The sequence below is a fragment of the Trematomus bernacchii genome, unplaced genomic scaffold, assembly GCF_902827165.1.
Source record: "Trematomus bernacchii unplaced genomic scaffold, fTreBer1.1, whole genome shotgun sequence".
Lineage (NCBI taxonomy): Eukaryota > Metazoa > Chordata > Actinopteri > Perciformes > Nototheniidae > Trematomus > Trematomus bernacchii.
Window position 1 is genome coordinate 375,414 of NW_022987559.1, and position 6,177 is coordinate 381,590.

Genomic DNA, 6,177 nt, shown 5'->3' on the forward strand with positions numbered 1-6,177 from the left:
TCCTTCAGCCATTACTCTAAGTTAATAAAAAGATGTAACATTGAGACCGCTGACTCAATTTCAACAAATTAGCAGCTGATGATCTTCCTGGGAAACCTCCTAAAAGCAATGAATATTTCAACAATCAAAACCACGTAAATCCAAAAAACACTTTATTTTCTGAAGAGAGTCGATGCTTCACATTCGAGGCATGTTGTTCCCATTTCTATGTTGGCTATTTGCAGAGATTACTCAGACTGGCCTGTGAGTGGTGTTATATAGCTAGCGTGTAGGTGGAGTAGTAAAAAAGAAAGAAAGAAAACGTGCAACAAAGGTAGGGTGGAGCAGCGTTTTGCTGCAGTGGCAGCGGTGCTGAAAGGACAGCTACCAGAAGAGAGGGAGGAGGGGTCAGTGAGGACGGAGCGAAATGCTATAAAACCAAGATTATATAACCATAAATGTAGAAGAATAATGTACGTTGAGTTATGTGGGCATTTGGGCTAATTATATCATACACCTTTCAGTAACTGTCCATGAATGTGTGCATTTAGGTGTGACCTGAGAAAGTTCTGGATATATTCCTGGCAGACATTTTGCCTTGTCATTGCAGGAAAAGCACAGGTATAATTAATAACATGATTTAAGGCTGTATTAGCTGTCCCAGGTTCAGGCTGGCTGCCACAGATTTTTAGGATAGTAAAATGGCATGGAGCCATTGTTAAAGATATCAGTAACACTTTTTATTTTCTTCCAAGACCAGTTGAAAAGCTTATTTTGAATTCAGGGCTGTTGCCAAGAAATACTGAAGTCAAGGCTCTTTCCCAAATTACATTATTTTTAATATACTGCAGCTGCTCTTACAAGGTACTGGCGGATGCAATATGCATACTATTAGGACAATCTTTCTTTTGATAGTGTTGAATCAAGAACTTCTATGCATAAGGACTGTTGGTCAGAATAGCAAGAAAAACATGTTGGCTGTCAAACTGCAAACTGCGACCAGATAAAGAAGGACATCCTGGTATTTTTGCATACTGTATTTAACATACGGTATTAGGACATATTATTTTTGGCATACTAAATAGTATGGTAGTATGGGTCTCCCATTTAGACGCTGTTAAACCATTACTAAACTTTGATTTGATATCCAAGCCATGAATGAACATTCTGACCCTGCACACTCAAACACCCACAGAGGTGATTCTATTATTTTTGGTTGATTGGATGTCCTCTCAGCACTGTGTGGGTTTGTAAAAATCAGTCCTTGATTGATACCTCCTCCCTCTTGTGTTTGATTTGTTGCACGTCTTAGTGTCGGAAAAAGGAGCTTCTTTATTGTCTTATTAATACAAAGAGTTTGCTGACGTAATTCCCAACATAGCTTCACTCAACCCAGAAACAAAATCAGTGTGAAGTGAAAGCACCAGTTAATGTCACCTCATTGTTCGTTTGTGGAATCGTAAAGTATTTAAATGACTCACCATGTGTTTATTTTTAATTGCAATATGTTTACTAGCCTCAGGGCCCATATTTTTGTATAACAAAATACACGACCTGTCATCAATGGTAGCTGTTTCCCTGGTAAAATGGTTCCTTATTGGTATAATAACCTTAATTAAAGGTGGGGTAGGTAAGTTTGAGAAACCGGCTCGAGATACACTTTTTGTTATATTCCATGGAATGCTCTTAACATCCCGATAGCAATGAATATCTTACTGTAAGTGCTTTGACAAAAAATCCATAACAAAATGTCATCTGTGGAAGCCGTAGTACTGTAAAAAGCACGACCAATCATTTTAGCCGGCCCGGCTAAAATAACTGGATGGCCTACCTGCCTGTCAGCCTTCCATCTGTGCACAAACTTATCTCGTGCCCTCATTGGTCATGTGCGCGTTCGTGTGTGTTGGAGGAGGGGCTCTGTAAGGAAGTGGCAGACCTTTTCCGGTTGTGTATTTTTAAATTCTAGCGCACTCGAGCTGGTTTCTCCAAAATTACCTACCCCACCTTTAAGAGCAGTTTTGCAAATGCGGATTGCAATGTTGCACAATCATTTAGGTTTTTTGAACGAATAACAACAAAATTCAGGTTTTGCAAATTGGAAATGTTGTAGGAATATAGTTTGATGAGTCAGGTAGTGAAAAACAAAAAATAATACATAAGGAGAGGCAGATTTAAGTGCACTTTAATGTGTTGTTCTGTTTTATTCCCTTAAACTGTGAAATGTTTCTGAAATGTCAGTTATTTCTCCGAGTATGTATTGATAGAACTGCTAAATATAAATCTTTCTTTCATCTTTTCCTCTCTTTCAAGTCACCAATTATCCGCCCTCCTTTGAACACATGAAGGGATTTTGATTCCTGACAAACTAACTTTTCATTATTAGGGCAGATTCCTTTTTTTCCCTCCTGCTTTTTTGCATTTCTTATCTGAATACAGACTCCGCTCTAGCCTGCAACGCTCCTCTCTTGCACTCAACCACACATCTGCCATCCCATGACGACTAAACCTTCATTGACCGTCATCTGTCACTCTTTTCACGCTAAATCCCAGAGGAATTTTCCACCCCCCACCTAGCATTTCCCTCCTTCATCTTTGTCCTATTGTCTTGTCCTCTTCATTTAATATCTTCGCTCCCTCCCTCCTCACACCTCACCTTTCCATCATCTATCCCCGGAGATCTTAGCCCTCTCCTCTTTTTGTTCCCCTCACTCTTTTTCTCTCCCTCTCCCTCCCCCTCCCCTCTACTCTCTGTCTCTGCCTCCTTTCCTCATTCACTGTGCACTGTGAGTGGAACACAGATTATGTCAGACATTTATAACACCGGATTAGCTAGGATCACCTTCACACACACACACACACACACACACACACACACACACACACACACACACACACACACACACACACACACACACACACACACACACACACACACACACACACAATCACTCCGTACATCCCTATTCAAACTCAAATGTTTTACTGTGTATGTCCATGTAAAGTCCATAAATAAATTATTTGTTTGGAATGTGGTGAGAAAAGTATGCACTTTCCTGCTCAGATCCCTTTAACCACATCCGACACCTTAGAGATGAACTGGAATGCACACTGGAAGCCAGGCCTCAACACCTGACATCAGTCTCAAACCTCACTAAGTGCTTTTACGGCCGGATGGGATCAAATTTCTAAATCCAAAGTTGAGGCCAGGTTATGAGTGTGATATTGAAATGTATTGCTCAACAATCACATGTGAATGTGAGGCATGGTCATCTACATACTATTGGCTTCATATAAATAGATACACTGACACATGCAGCACAAAGATAGACACTATTTTAATCTTGCCCACACATATTTTCCTAAACCCCAAACACAGCCCATGACACTAACGCTTCAGGACATATGATATTTATCAGCAGCTCTGACTCACACCTCAGCATCATGCTTATCAAAATCACTGCATACTATCACACACGCAAAGGACCTGTATGTCGCCTGGCCGAGTCCTGTGGGGACGTCTATAGGCTTCAAGACATCAGCTTCCTGATAATGAGAATGACACAGCATTGTCTGCAAGAGCAGCGTCCACACAGCCGATCACTTTGAATAACAATAAGCACCGGCTTTCCCTCTGTGTCATCTGTCTCTTCTTCTCTTTCCTACTCTCATCCCCCTCACCCATCCCTCAAATTCTGACTCAGCAAAACTAGTCGGAGACAAGGTCATCTGACTGCTGTTGCTGTGGAGACCGAGATTTGGGGGATTTTATTTTACCTCCCCCTTTTTTTTCCTGGTACTGCAAGGCAGGGAGGCGTGTGATGGGGGGCAGGAAGGAGTGAGAAACATGAAGGTGTGTCGGAGGTTAAAAAAGGGATACTACTGGCAGCCATTTTGGTTGAAATGAGATTGAATGTAACTTTATTAGCAGCAGCACGATAACAATGTCACCCTCATGGGTAGCACTGTGGGCTTCAGGATCAAATTCTGTCTGTTAATCCTCACAGTTTCCTGAATGGTTCAAATGTCTCAACACTTCCCAGTGTGCCAGGGTTTTATAAAGCTATAAATACATATGTTATAAAGATATGAATTGGCAGCCACAGGGAAATAGACATACTGTAGACATTTATGTGGGCGAATAATAGAAACAAGAGGCTATAAAGCTGCCCAAAAATAAATATATTCCATCCATCAATTCAAACCAAATGATTGAAATGATATTGAAATGTTTTGGAGTCAATGTTATTTTCTTTATCTCATGTAAAGCATGATTTACCCTAACACCAATGCTCACTTTATATGGGGGGGTGGTCCACCTAAATTTAAAATAAATCCGTTTTTTTTAGATCCTTGAATTCATTTGGAAATAATCTGCACATGTGTACTTCTTCAGCTGCATAGGATTCTTTTTCAACAACGTATTATATGATCAAAATAGGTCTAACAATACAGTATACGCAGAATATTCATGTTCCTTTATTAGAAATGTCTACCTACTGCTAGGTTGGTGCAGTTGCTAGCCATTCATAAAAGCTTTACAAAATGGTTCTTTAGAAGCCAGACCTGGGTATACAGTGATGAAAGTGGAAATGTATCAAAATGTGCTTTCACTTCCTGTTATTGCAAGCCATGGTGGGGAACAGATTTGAAACCACCAATCTGGTAGTTCAACAAAGTAACAGAACATTAAACAAAAATTGAATTGGAGTGATATTTGTAAGTCATCTCCACTTGAGCAGCACATTTTATGAAGTTTCTGGCTGACTGTCCTCTAACCCTGAGCTCACACTGTTCTGATGCGTTGGTTCACGGTGCTGCGTGGTCATCGTCTGGGCCTGCAGCAAGGAAGCCAGTGAGGCATGGCAACAATCTGCTGCGGGGACGGGAAGCGTGACTCTCAGCTTTCCCTTGCAAATCAGGGTTAGTGTGCATGAATGTGTGTGTATTTGTTAGTGTGCATATGCAACCCAGTGACTCTGAGCGTGTGCTCTCACTGCTGCATCGTCCCCTCAGTGTAGTGCACGAAGGGAAAACGTGACCAAGGGCCTGCAATGGCAAAGCACTGCTGCATATGGGGCACCCTCCTCTTGTATTTCCTCTGACTCTCTTTTATGCTTTGGATTTATGTAGCATTGTTACAGAAAAATGCACAATCCTACCTGTTCTCATCTTTTGTAAAGTCATTGCCCTTGGTATGCCTCCCTCTCAGTCTCTTTTCTATCATTTCCTCCCCCCTGTCTCTCTGAATACTTGTCCAGTGTTTAAGGAATGTAATCTGATTTATTAGAAAAGTTTGTTCTTGCTGTGTGGTACTTACTGCTGTCCCACATGTCAACGGTAGACAGAAGTCTTTACGACTGTCGACTGCCATCATAAAATGTCAAGTAGCTCCAAAGACAAAATGCCAGGTTGAAGTCTTTGCTTTCACTGAGGTACGCCCATATCAGTATTTTGCCTTTGCCACAAGTCTCTCCACATCAACTATGCTGCTGACTCTGCATCTTTAAAACTGTACAACTGCTGATGCACGGCTGCCAGGTTGCAGGTTGTCTGCAGCCCATAATGCCCCTGATGTGCAGTAATACATTAATAACCGAAATGTAGACTAAAAGGATTACATTTGATTCTGATTTTGAAAATCAGTTGTCATCTGCATGTCTCTCTCTCTCACACACACACACACACACACACACACACACACACACACACACACACACACACACACACACACACACACACATATATATATATATACATACATATACATATACATATACACACTCTGTGGCTACACTGCTGTGTCGTCTTTCTGCTGCACCAAGGCCTACTATATGAAGGTGCACAACATGCTCATGACAGGACTGCTAAGACATCCAAGGGTGCTTATTCCATGCACTAATGCACACAAATCCACTATTTCTATCTTACATAAGTACATTTCATGATGAACAAACACAATCACGACAACTAGAGTCTAACCTTGTGCGTCCATTTTTAAAACATTTCAGCCTAGAGATTCGCGATGCTGCTGAATGCAAGCCTCGGAATTCTGCAGTAAAGCAGGAGGGGCAGACTGGCCGTTCTATTGGTCGGTTTATAGGCTGACATGACATCGATTGGTCAGCAAACCCATCAACAGAATGCACGGTCAGGCTTGTGATTGGCCAGCTGCATGACAAATGGGCGGGTCTTAGCCCC